Source organism: Schistocerca gregaria, chromosome 4 (assembly GCF_023897955.1).
Source record: "Schistocerca gregaria isolate iqSchGreg1 chromosome 4, iqSchGreg1.2, whole genome shotgun sequence".
Classification (NCBI taxonomy): Eukaryota; Metazoa; Arthropoda; class Insecta; order Orthoptera; family Acrididae; genus Schistocerca; species Schistocerca gregaria.
The window spans coordinates 25,975,893-25,989,164 of NC_064923.1; the positions used below are offsets into that span (position 1 = coordinate 25,975,893).

The 13,272-nt window shown below is 46.2% G+C and overlaps 8 non-coding genes across 8 annotated transcripts; all 8 read left to right on the forward strand.

Annotated features, from left to right (window-relative positions):
- The first annotated feature begins 1,108 nt into the window (after positions 1-1,108).
- Positions 1,109-1,180, forward strand: Trnat-agu (transfer RNA threonine (anticodon AGU)). The gene has a single exon. It is a non-coding gene; the product is annotated as a tRNA-Thr (tRNA).
- Positions 1,181-2,616: 1,436 nt separating this feature from the next.
- Positions 2,617-2,688, forward strand: Trnat-agu (transfer RNA threonine (anticodon AGU)). The gene has a single exon. It is a non-coding gene; the product is annotated as a tRNA-Thr (tRNA).
- A 1,474-nt stretch (positions 2,689-4,162) lies between these two features.
- Trnat-agu (transfer RNA threonine (anticodon AGU)) lies at positions 4,163-4,234 on the forward strand. Its single transcript has one exon. It is a non-coding gene; the product is annotated as a tRNA-Thr (tRNA).
- Positions 4,235-5,714: 1,480 nt separating this feature from the next.
- Trnat-agu (transfer RNA threonine (anticodon AGU)) lies at positions 5,715-5,786 on the forward strand. Its single transcript has one exon. It is a non-coding gene; the product is annotated as a tRNA-Thr (tRNA).
- A 1,456-nt stretch (positions 5,787-7,242) lies between these two features.
- Positions 7,243-7,314, forward strand: Trnat-agu (transfer RNA threonine (anticodon AGU)). The gene has a single exon. It is a non-coding gene; the product is annotated as a tRNA-Thr (tRNA).
- A 1,462-nt stretch (positions 7,315-8,776) lies between these two features.
- Positions 8,777-8,848, forward strand: Trnat-agu (transfer RNA threonine (anticodon AGU)). Its single transcript has one exon. It is a non-coding gene; the product is annotated as a tRNA-Thr (tRNA).
- Positions 8,849-10,283: 1,435 nt separating this feature from the next.
- Trnat-agu (transfer RNA threonine (anticodon AGU)) lies at positions 10,284-10,355 on the forward strand. The gene has a single exon. It is a non-coding gene; the product is annotated as a tRNA-Thr (tRNA).
- Positions 10,356-11,808: 1,453 nt separating this feature from the next.
- Positions 11,809-11,880, forward strand: Trnat-agu (transfer RNA threonine (anticodon AGU)). Its single transcript has one exon. It is a non-coding gene; the product is annotated as a tRNA-Thr (tRNA).
- The last annotated feature ends 1,392 nt before the right edge of the window (positions 11,881-13,272 follow it).

Below are 13,272 nucleotides of genomic sequence, written 5' to 3' on the forward strand. Positions count from 1 at the left end.
AGTGTGTGGTTTAGTTTCCCAGTCTATATTTGGTAGGTCTCGTAGCAGGTTGAATGTATCAAATGGGTGGGAAAGAGCAAGGGGCAGCGTCTGTGTAGAACGAAAACACAACTCCTCAGTGGTGTGAGCGTTTTGAGATGAGTCGTATATAAGTTCCACTTGTTTGTCAGTGACCGTGTGGCCTAATGGATAATGCGTCGGACTTCGTATCCGAAGATTGCGTGTTTGATTCCTCTCTCGGTCGTGTTTTTCCAGATATGAAAAAGAAACATACCGTTTTAGTGCAGCACTTGAGCAGTACGAAACCGTGTGAACGTTGCTGTTGACCATTTTCTGCTTGGAGATGCTCTTGAGCTTGAAACACGCACAACAAGACCGGTGTTAACTAGCGAATTGGTTTGCATATTGCCGTCGCCGCGTGTTTTTGACTGGCACTTGCACATCTAAAATAACGTCGGAAAGTAACTCGTTCGGCTTATGAGTCACATCAAGTATGTGTGTTAATTTTGACGAAACTAGCTCTGCAGGTTGTCATGCAATTCTGTTACCTCTCAGAAATGATTATGAAATAAAAGTGAACTACGTGACGAGTGTGACGTTAGGAAAACATTAGGCAACATGGGGGGGTTCTGTATAGGACCAATCAACCCAAACGAGTACTGTGTGACGTGCTAACCGGCATATACTCACCGAGGCAGCGCGGCTAGCTCAGTCGGTAGAACATAAGGCTCTTAATCGCAGGGTCGTGGGTTCGAGCCCCACGTGGGGATGAACGGAATTTTGTTCCTCTGCAGATGTAACTTACCGTTTTTCTGATTAACGTGATGTAATGGAAATAGCAACTTTAAACTTTGCCTACGTCTCCGTCAGTCGCTACGAAACTGTATTTGAAGGTGAAGGTGATTTTGTAGACATGTGTGAAAGACATGTTCTGAAATGCAAGTGGTGTTATTTGGAGAGCACTTCCTTTACGTGTCAGATGTGTAGGCAAGCAGTAATGGGTCGCCATAGCTGCAAATATTAGACGGTAATATGAAGTGTTGTCAGCTGAAGTCTGATGATCCAGACGACCGTAAGGATGAAGTACGCAAAAGTACCGCTAGGCCGCGCCTCTTTAGCTCAGTGGCAGAGCACTGGTCTAGTAAACCAGGGGTCGTGAGTTCGATCCTCACAGGAGGCAGGCGAATTTTGGATATCAGTTGCGCGTCGTGGCCTTGTAGCAAACAGTATCTGGGATGACTAACAATTAGCGAGAGGCGTTTTATTAAGAATTACTCTCAGATGTGATTAAGGCGAATGGCGCAGATAAAGCATTTGCCAAAGCGGTACAGCATAAGGTGGGATGGGACAGTCTGAAATATATTTTATAGATGTATTTCTCACATATCTCAGAGCCTTCCGCGGTTGTCGTCGTCGTCGTCGTCGTCGTCGTCGTCGCCGCCGCCGCCACTTCTGCAGAAGTAGCAAATGGACATCGTAGCAAATGCGGCGAGGGACGCCCTGCCTTACATTTCCGAATGCACAAAGTGTGTGGTTTAGTTTCCCAGTCTATATTTGGTAGGTCTCGTAGCAGGTTGAATGTATCAAATGGGTGGGAAAGAGCAAGGGGCAGCGTCTGTGTAGAACGAAAACACAACTCCTCAGTGGTGTGAGCGTTTTGAGATGAGTCGTATATAAGTTCCACTTGTTTGTCAGTGACCGTGTGGCCTAATGGATAATGCGTCGGACTTCGTATCCGAAGATTGCGTGTTTGATTCCTCTCTCGGTCGTGTTTTTCCAGATATGAAAAAGAAACATACCGTTTTAGTGCAGCACTTGAGCAGTACGAAACCGTGTGAACGTTGCTGTTGACCATTTTCTGCTTGGAGATGCTCTTGAGCTTGAAACACGCACAACAAGACCGGTGTTAACTAGCGAATTGGTTTGCATATTGCCGTCGCCGCGTGTTTTTGACTGGCACTTGCACATCTAAAATAACGTCGGAAAGTAACTCGTTCGGCTTATGAGTCACATCAAGTATGTGTGTTAATTTTGACGAAACTAGCTCTGCAGGTTGTCATGCAATTCTGTTACCTCTCAGAAATGATTATGAAATAAAAGTGAACTACGTGACGAGTGTGACGTTAGGAAAACATTAGGCAACATGGGGAGGTTCTGTATGGGACCAATCAACCCAAACGAGTACTGTGTGACGTGCTAACCGGCATATACTCACCGAGGCAGCGCGGCTAGCTCAGTCGGTAGAATATAAGGCTCTTAATCCCAGGGTCGTGGGGAGGAACGGAATTTTGTTCCTCTGCAGATGTAACTTACCGTTTTTCTGATTAACGTGATGTAATGGAAATAGCAACTTTAAACTTTGCCTACGTCTCCGTCAGTCGCTACGAAACTGTATTTGAAGGTGAAGGTGATTTTGTAGACATGTGTGAAAGACATGTTCTGAAATGCAAGTGGTGTTATTTGGAGAGCACTTCCTTTACGTGTCAGATGTGTAGGCAAGCAGTAATGGGTCGCCATAGGTGCAAATATTAGACGGTAATATGAAGTGTTGTCAGCTGAAGTCTGATGATCCAGACGACCGTAAGGATGAAGTACGCAAAAGTACCGCTAGGCCGCGCCTCTTTAGCTCAGTGGCAGAGCACTGGTCTAGTAAACCAGGGGTCGTGAGTTCGATCCTCACAGGAGGCAGACGAATTTTGGATATCTGTTGCGCGTCGTGGCCTTATAGCAAACAGTATCTGGGATGACTAACAATTAGCGAGAGGCGTTTTATTAAGAATTACTCTCAGATGTGATTAAGGCGAATGGCGCAGATAAAGCATTTGCCAAAGCGGTACAGCATAAGGTGGGATGGGACAGTCTGAAATATATTTTATAGATGTATTTCTCACATATCTCAGAGCCTTCCGCGGTTGTCGTCGTCGTCGTCGTCGTCGTCGTCGTCGTCGTCGTCGTCGTCGTCGTCGCCGCCGCCGCCACTTCTGCGGAAGTAGCAAATGGACATCGTAGCAAATGCGGCGAGGGACGCCCTGCCTTACATTTCCGAATGCACAAAGTGTGTGGTTTAGTTTCCCAGTCTATATTTGGTAGGTCTCGTAGCAGGTTGAATGTATCAAATGGGTGGGAAAGAGCAAGGGGCAGCGTCTGTGTAGAACGAAAACACAACTCCTCAGTGGTGTGAGCGTTTTGAGATGAGTCGTATATAAGTTCCACTTGTTTGTCAGTGACCGTGTGGCCTAATGGATAATGCGTCGGACTTCGTATCCGAAGATTGCGTGTTTGATTCCTCTCTCGGTCGTGTTTTTCCAGATATGAAAAAGAAACATACCGTTTTAGTGCAGCACTTGAGCAGTACGAAACCGTGTGAACGTTGCTGTTGACCATTTTCTGCTTGGAGATGCTCTTGAGCTTGAAACACGCACAACAAGACCCGTGTTAACTAGCGAATTGGTTTGCATAATGCCGTCGCCGCGTGTTTTTGACTGGCACTTGCACATCTAAAATAACGTCGGAAAGTAACTCGTTCGGCTTATGAGTCACATCAAGTAAGTGTGTTAATTTTGACGAAACTAGCTCTGCAGGTTGTCATGCAATTCTGTTACCTCTCAGAAATGATTATGAAATAAAAGTGAACTACGTGACGAGTGTGACGTTAGGAAAACATTAGGCAACATGGGGAGGTTCTGTATCGGACCAATCAACCCAAACGAGTACTGTGTGACGTGCTAACCGGCATATACTCACCGAGGCAGCGCGGCTAGCTCAGTCGGTAGAACATAAGGCTCTTAATCGCAGGGTCGTGGGTTCGAGCCCCACGTGGGGAGGAACGGAATTTTGTTCCTCTGCAGATGTAACTTACCGTTTTTCTGATTAACGTGATGTAATGGAAATAGCAACTTTAAACTTTGCCTACGTCTCCGTCAGTCGCTACGAAACTGTATTTGAAGGTGAAGGTGATTTTGTAGACATGTGTGAAAGACATGTTCTGAAATGCAAGTGGTGTTATTTGGAGAGCACTTCCTTTACGTGTCAGATGTGTAGGCAAGCAGTAATGGGTCGCCATAGCTGCAAATATTAGACGGTAATATGAAGTGTTGTCAGCTGAAGTCTGATGATCCAGACGACCGTAAGGATGAAGTACGCAAAAGTACCGCTAGGCCGCGCCTCTTTAGCTCAGTGGCAGAGCACTGGTCTAGTAAACCAGGGGTCGTGAGTTCGATCCTCACAGGAGGCAGGCGAATTTTGGATATCAGTTGCGCGTCGTTGCCTTATAGCAAACAGTATCTGGGATGACTAACAATTAGCGAGAGGCGTTTTATTAAGAATTACTCTCAGATGTGATTAAGGCGAATGGCGCAGATAAAGCATTTGCCAAAGCGGTGCAGCATAAGGTGGGATGGGACAGTCTGAAATATATTTTATAGATGTATTTCTCACATATCTCAGAGCCTTCCGCGGTTGTCGTCGTCGTCGTCGTCGTCGTCGTCGTCGTCGTCGTCGTCGTCGTCGTCGTCGCCGCCGCCGCCGCCACTTCTGCAGAAGTAGCAAATGGACATCGTAGCAAATGCGGCGAGGGACGCCCTGCCTTACATTTCCGAATGCACAAAGTGTGTGGTTTAGTTTCCCAGTCTATATTTGGTAGGTCTCGTAGCAGGTTGAATGTATCAAATGGGTGGGAAAGAGCAAGGGGCAGCGTCTGTGTAGAACGAAAACACAACTCCTCAGTGGTGTGAGCGTTTTGAGATGAGTCGTATATAAGTTACACTTGTTTGTCAGTGACCGTGTGGCCTAATGGATAATGCGTCGGACTTCGTATCCGAAGATTGCGTGTTTGATTCCTCTCTCGGTCGTGTTTTTCCAGATATGAAAAAGAAACATACCGTTTTAGTGCAGCACTTGAGCAGTACGAAACCGTGTGAACGTTGCTGTTGACCATTTTCTGCTTGGAGATGCTCTTGAGCTTGAAACACGCACAACAAGACCGGTGTTAACTAGCGAATTGGTTTGCATATTGCCGTCGCCGCGTGTTTTTGACTGGCACTTGCACATCTAAAATAACGTCGGAAAGTAACTCGTTCGGCTTATGAGTCACATCAAGTATGTGTGTTAATTTTGACGAAACTAGCTCTGCAGGTTGTCATGCAATTCTGTTACCTCTCAGAAATGATTATGAAATAAAAGTGAACTACGTGACGAGTGTGACGTTAGGAAAACATTAGGCAACATGGGGAGGTTCTGTATCGGACCAATCAACCCAAACGAGTACTGTGTGACGTGCTAACCGGCATATACTCACCGAGGCAGCGCGGCTAGCTCAGTCGGTAGAACATAAGGCTCTTAATCGCAGGGTCGTGGGTTCGAGCCCCACGTGGGGAGGAACGGAATTTTGTTCCTCTGCAGATGTAACTTACCGTTTTTCTGATTAACATGATGTAATGGAAATAGCAACTTTAAACTTTGCCTACGTCTCCGTCAGTCGCTACGAAACTGTATTTGAAGGTGAAGGTGATTTTGTAGACATGTGTGAAAGACATGTTCTGAAATGCAAGTGGTGTTATTTGGAGAGCACTTCCTTTACGTGTCAGATGTGTAGGCAAGCAGTAATGGGTCGCCATAGCTGCAAATATTAGACGGTAATATGAAGTGTTGTCAGCTGAAGTCTGATGATCCAGACGACCGTAAGGATGAAGTACGCAAAAGTACCGCTAGGCCGCGCCTCTTTAGCTCAGTGGCAGAGCACTGGTCTAGTAAACCAGGGGTCGTGAGTTCGATCCTCACAGGAGGCAGGCGAATTTTGGATATCAGTTGCGCGTCGTGGCCTTATAGCAAACAGTATCTGGGATGACTAACAATTAGCGAGAGGCGTTTTATTAAGAATTACTCTCAGATGTGATTAAGGCGAATGGCGCAGATAAAGCATTTGCCAAAGCGGTGCAGCATAAGGTGGGATGGGACAGTCTGAAATATATTTTATAGATGTATTTCTCACATATCTCAGAGCCTTCCGCGGTTGTCGTCGTCGTCGTCGTCGTCGTCGTCGTCGTCGCCGCCGCCGCCACTTCTGCAGAAGTAGCAAATGGACATCGTAGCAAATGCGGCGAGGGACGCCCTGCCTTACATTTCCGAATGCACAAAGTGTGTGGTTTAGTTTCCCAGTCTATATTTGGTAGGTCTCGTAGCAGGTTGAATGTATCAAATGGGTGGGAAAGAGCAAGGGGCAGCGTCTGTGTAGAACGAAAACACAACTCCTCAGTGGTGTGAGCGTTTTGAGATGAGTCGTATATAAGTTCCACTTGTTTGTCAGTGACCGTGTGGCCTAATGGATAATGCGTCGGACTTCGTATCCGAAGATTGCGTGTTTGATTCCTCTCTCGGTCGTGTTTTTCCAGATATGAAAAAGAAACATACCGTTTTAGTGCAGCACTTGAGCAGTACGAAACCGTGTGAACGTTGCTGTTGACCATTTTCTGCTTGGAGATGCTCTTGAGCTTGAAACACGCACAACAAGACCGGTGTTAACTAGCGAATTGGTTTGCATATTGCCGTCGCCGCGTGTTTTTGACTGGCACTTGCACATCTAAAATAACGTCGGAAAGTAACTCGTTCGGCTTATGAGTCACATCAAGTATGTGTGTTAATTTTGACGAAACTAGCTCTGCAGGTTGTCATGCAATTCTGTTACCTCTCAGAAATGATTATGAAATAAAAGTGAACTACGTGACGAGTGTGACGTTAGGAAAACATTAGGCAACATGGGGAGGTTCTGTATCGGACCAATCAACCCAAACGAGTACTGTGTGACGTGCTAACCGGCATATACTCACCGAGGCAGCGCGGCTAGCTCAGTCGGTAGAACATAAGGCTCTTAATCGCAGGGTCGTGGGTTCGAGCCCCACGTGGGGAGGAACGGAATTTTGTTCCTCTGCAGATGTAACTTACCGTTTTTCTGATTAACGTGATGTAATGGAAATAGCAACTTTAAACTTTGCCTACGTCTCCGTCAGTCGCTACGAAACTGTATTTGAAGGTGAAGGTGATTTTGTAGACATGTGTGAAAGACATGTTCTGAAATGCAAGTGGTGTTATTTGGAGAGCACTTCCTTTACGTGTCAGATGTGTAGGCAAGCAGTAATGGGTCGCCATAGCTGCAAATATTAGACGGTAATATGAAGTGTTGTCAGCTGAAGTCTGATGATCCAGACGACCGTAAGGATGAAGTACGCAAAAGTACCGCTAGGCCGCGCCTCTTTAGCTCAGTGGCAGAGCACTGGTCTAGTAAACCAGGGGTCGTGAGTTCGATCCTCACAGGAGGCAGACGAATTTTGGATATCTGTTGCGCGTCGTGGCCTTATAGCAAACAGTATCTGGGATGACTAACAATTAGCGAGAGGCGTTTTATTAAGAATTACTCTCAGATGTGATTAAGGCGAATGGCGCAGATAAAGCATTTGCCAAAGCGGTACAGCATAAGGTGGGATGGGACAGTCTGAAATATATTTTATAGATGTATTTCTCACATATCTCAGAGCCTTCCGCGGTTGTCGTCGTCGTCGTCGTCGTCGTCGTCGTCGTCGTCGTCGTCGCCGCCGCCACTTCTGCAGAAGTAGCAAATGGACATCGTAGCAAATGCGGCGAGGGACGCCCTGCCTTACATTTCCGAATGCGCAAAGTGTGTGGTTTAGTTTCCCAGTCTATATTTGGTAGGTCTCGTAGCAGGTTGAATGTATCAAATGGGTGGGAAAGAGCAAGGGGCAGCGTCTGTGTAGAACGAAAACACAACTCCTCAGTGGTGTGAGCGTTTTGAGATGAGTCGTATATAAGTTCCACTTGTTTGTCAGTGACCGTGTGGCCTAATGGATAAGGCGTCGGACTTCGTATCCGAAGATTGCGTGTTTGATTCCTCTCTCGGTCGTGTTTTTCCAGATATGAAAAAGAAACATACCGTTTTAGTGCAGCACTTGAGCAGTACGAAACCGTGTGAACGTTGCTGTTGACCATTTTCTGCTTGGAGATGCTCTTGAGCTTGAAACACGCACAACAAGACCGGTTTTAACTTGCGAATTGGTTTGCATATTGCCGTCGCCGCGTGTTTTTGACTGGCACTTGCACATCTAAAATAACGTCGGAAAGTAACTCGTTCGGCTTATGAGTCACATCAAGTATGTGTGTTAATTTTGACGAAACTAGCTCTGCAGGTTGTCATGCAATTCTGTTACCTCTCAGAAATGATTATGAAATAAAAGTGAACTACGTGACGAGTGTGACGTTAGGAAAACATTAGGCAACATGGGGAGGTTCTGTATGGGACCAATCAACCCAAACGAGTACTGTGTGACGTGCTAACCGGCATATACTCACCGAGGCAGCGCGGCTAGCTCAGTCGGTAGAACATAAGGCTCTTAATCCCAGGGTCGTGGGTTCGAGCCCCACGTGGGGAGGAACGGAATTTTGTTCCTCTGCAGATGTAACTTACCGTTTTTCTGATTAACGTGATGTAATGGAAATAGCAACTTTAAACTTTGCCTACGTCTCCGTCAGTCGCTACGAAACTGTATTTGAAGGTGAAGATGATTTTGTAGACATGTGTGAAAGACATGTTCTGAAATGCAAGTGGTGTTATTTGGAGAGCACTTCCTTTACGTGTCAGATGTGTAGGCAAGCAGTAATGGGTCGCCATAGGTGCAAATATTAGACGGTAATATGAAGTGTTGTCAGCTGAAGTCTGATGATCCAGACGACCGTAAGGATGAAGTACGCAAAAGTACCGCTAGGCCGCGCCTCTTTAGCTCAGTGGCAGAGCACTGGTCTAGTAAACCAGGGGTCGTGAGTTCGATCCTCACAGGAGGCAGACGAATTTTGGATATCAGTTGCGCGTCGTGGCCTTATAGCAAACAGTATCTGGGATGACTAACAATTAGCGAGAGGCGTTTTATTAAGAATTACTCTCAGATGTGATTAAGGCGAATGGCGCAGATAAAGCATTTGCCAAAGCGGTACAGCATAAGGTGGGATGGGACAGTCTGAAATATATTTTATAGATGTATTTCTCACATATCTCAGAGCCTTCCGCGGTTGTCGTCGTCGTCGCCGCCGCCGCCACTTCTGCAGAAGTAGCAAATGGACATCGTAGCAAATGCGGCGAGGGACGCCCTGCCTTACATTTCCGAATGCACAAAGTGTGTGGTTTAGTTTCCCAGTCTATATTTGGTAGGTCTCGTAGCAGGTTGAATGTATCAAATGGGTGGGAAAGAGCAAGGGGCAGCGTCTGTGTAGAACGAAAACACAACTCCTCAGTGGTGTGAGCGTTTTGAGATGAGTCGTATATAAGTTCCACTTGTTTGTCAGTGACCGTGTGGCCTAATGGATAAGGCGTCGGACTTCGTATCCGAAGATTGCGTGTTTGATTCCTCTCTCGGTCGTGTTTTTCCAGATATGAAAAAGAAACATACCGTTTTAGTGCAGCACTTGAGCAGTACGAAACCGTGTGAACGTTGCTGTTGACCATTTTCTGCTTGGAGATGCTCTTGAGCTTGAAACACGCACAACAAGACCGGTGTTAACTAGCGAATTGGTTTGCATATTGCCGTCGCCGCGTGTTTTTGACTGGCACTTGCACATCTAAAATAACGTCGGAAAGTAACTCGTTCGGCTTATGAGTCACATCAAGTATGTGTGTTAATTTTGACGAAACTAGCTCTGCAGGTTGTCATGCAATTCTGTTACCTCTCAGAAATGATTATGAAATAAAAGTGAACTACGTGACGAGTGTGACGTTAGGAAAACATTAGGCAACATGGGGAGGTTCTGTATGGGACCAATCAACCCAAACGAGTACTGTGTGACGTGCTAACCGGCATATACTCACCGAGGCAGCGCGGCTAGCTCAGTCGGTAGAACATAAGGCTGTTAATCGCAGGGTCGTGGGTTCGAGCCCCACGTGGGGAGGAACGGAATTTTGTTCCTCTGCAGATGTAACTTACCGTTTTTCTGATTAACGTGATGTAATGGAAATAGCAACTTTAAACTTTGCGTACGTCTCCGTCAGTCGCTACGAAACTGTATTTGAAGGTGTAGGTGATTTTGTAGACATGTGTGAAAGACATGTTCTGAAATGCAAGTGGTGTTATTTGGAGAGCACTTCCTTTACGTGTCAGATGTGTAGGCAAGCAGTAATGGGTCGCCATAGCTGCAAATATTAGACGGTAATATGAAGTGTTGTCAGCTGAAGTCTGATGATCCAGACGACCGTAAGGATGAAGTACGCAAAAGTACCGCTAGGCCGCGCCTCTTTAGCTCAGTGGCAGAGCACTGGTCTAGTAAACCAGGGGTCGTGAGTTCGATCCTCACAGGAGGCAGACGAATTTTGGATATCAGTTGCGCGTCGTGGCCTTATAGCAAACAGTATCTGGGATGACTAACAATTAGCGAGAGGCGTTTTATTAAGAATTACTCTCAGATGTGATTAAGGCGAATGGCGCAGATAAAGCATTTGCCAAAGCGGTACAGCATAAGGTGGGATGGGACAGTCTGAAATATATTTTATAGATGTATTTCTCACATATCTCAGAGCCTTCCGCGGTTGTCGTCGTTGTCGTCGTCGTCGTCGTCGTCGTCGCCGCCGCCACTTCTGCAGAAGTAGCAAATGGACATCGTAGCAAATGCGGCGAGGGACGCCCTGCCTTACATTTCCGAATGCACAAAGTGTGTGGTTTAGTTTCCCAGTCTATATTTGGTAGGTCTCGTAGCAGGTTGAATGTATCAAATGGGTGGGAAAGAGCAAGGGGCAGCGTCTGTGTAGAACGAAAACACAACTCCTCAGTGGTGTGAGCGTTTTGAGATGAGTCGTATATAAGTTCCACTTGTTTGTCAGTGACCGTGTGGCCTAATGGATAAGGCGTCGGACTTCGTATCCGAAGATTGCGTGTTTGATTCCTCTCTCGGTCGTGTTTTTCCAGATATGAAAAAGAAACATACCGTTTTAGTGCAGCACTTGAGCAGTACGAAACCGTGTGAACGTTGCTGTTGACCATTTTCTGCTTGGAGATGCTCTTGAGCTTGAAACACGCACAACAAGACCGGTTTTAACTTGCGAATTGGTTTGCATATTGCCGTCGCCGCGTGTTTTTGACTGGCACTTGCACATCTAAAATAACATCGGAAAGTAACTCGTTCGGCTTATGAGTCACATCAAGTATGTGTGTTAATTTTGACGAAACTAGCTCTGCAGGTTGTCATGCAATTCTGTTACCTCTCAGAAATGATTATGAAATAAAAGTGAACTACGTGACGAGTGTGACGTTAGGAAAACATTAGGCAACATGGGGAGGTTCTGTATGGGACCAATCAACCCAAACGAGTACTGTGTGACGTGCTAACCGGCATTTACTCACCGAGGCAGCGCGGCTAGCTCAGTCGGTAGAACATAAGGCTCTTAATCGCAGGGTCGTGGGTTCGAGCCCCACGTGGGGAGGAACGGAATTTTGTTCCTCTGCAGATGTAACTTACCGTTTTTCTGATTAACGTGATGTAATGGAAATAGCAACTTTAAACTTTGCGTACGTCTCCGTCAGTCGCTACGAAACTGTATTTGAAGGTGAAGGTGATTTTGTAGACATGTGTGAAAGACATGTTCTGAAATGCAAGTGGTGTTATTTGGAGAGCACTTCCTTTACGTGTCAGATGTGTAGGCAAGCAGTAATGGGTCGCCATAGCTGCAAATATTAGACGGTAATATGAAGTGTTGTCAGCTGAAGTCTGATGATCCAGACGACCGTAAGGATGAAGTACGCAAAAGTACCGCTAGGCCGCGCCTCTTTAGCTCAGTGGCAGAGCGCTGGTCTAGTAAACCAGGGGTCGTGAGTTCGATCCTCACAGGAGGCAGACGAATTTTGGATATCAGTTGCGCGTCGTGGCCTTATAGCAAACAGTATCTGGGATGACTAACAATTAGCGAGAGGCGTTTTATTAAGAATTACTCTCAGATGTGATTAAGGCGAATGGCGCAGATAAAGCATTTGCCAAAGCGGTACAGCATAAGGTGGGATGGGACAGTCTGAAATATATTTTATAGATGTATTTCTCACATATCTCAGAGCCTTCCGCGGTTGTCGTCGTCGTCGTCGTCGTCGTCGTCGCCGCCGCCGCCACTTCTGCAGAAGTAGCAAATGGACATCGTAGCAAATGCGGCGAGGGACGCCCTGCCTTACATTTCCGAATGCACAAAGTGTGTTGTTTAGTTTCCCAGTCTATATTTGGTAGGTCTCGTAGCAGGTTGAATGTATCAAATGGGTGGGAAAGAGCAAGGGGCAGCGTCTGTGTAGAACGAAAACACAACTCCTCAGTGGTGTGAGCGTTTTGAGATGAGTCGTATATAAGTTCCACTTGTTTGTCAGTGACCGTGTGGCCTAATGGATAAGGCGTCGGACTTCGTATCCGAAGATTGCGTGTTTGATTCCTCTCTCGGTCGTGTTTTTCCAGATATGAAAAAGAAACATACCGTTTTAGTGCAGCACTTGAGCAGTACGAAACCGAGTGAACGTTGCTGTTGACCATTTTCTGCTTGGAGATGCTCTTGAGCTTGAAACACGCACAACAAGACCGGTGTTAACTAGCGAATTGGTTTGCATATTGCCGTCGCCGCGTGTTTTTGACTGGCACTTGCACATCTAAAATAACGTCGGAAAGTAACTCGTTCGGCTTATGAGTCACATCAAGTATGTGTGCTAATTTTGACGAAACTAGCTCTGCAGGTTGTCATGCAATTCTGTTACCTCTCAGAAATGATTATGAAATAAAAGTGAACTACGTGACGAGTGTGACGTTAGGAAAACATTAGGCAACATGGGGAGGTTCTGTATGGGACCAATCAACCCAAACGAGTACTGTGTGACGTGCTAACCGGCATATACTCACCGAGGCAGCGCGGCTAGCTCAGTCGGTAGAACATAAGGCTCTTAATCCCAGGGTCGTGGGTTCGAGCCCCACGTGGGGAGGAACGGAATTTTGTTCCTCTGCAGATGTAACTTACCGTTTTTCTGATTAACGTGATGTAATGGAAATAGCAACTTTAAACTTTGCCTACGTCTCCGTCAGTCGCTACGAAACTGTATTTGAAGGTGAAGGTGATTTTGTAGACATGTGTGAAAGACATGTTCTGAAATGCAAGTGGTGTTATTTGGAGAGCACTTCCTTTACGTGTCAGATGTGTAGGCAAGCAGTAATGGGTCGCCATAGCTGCAAATATTAGACGGTAATATGAAGTGTTGTCAGCTG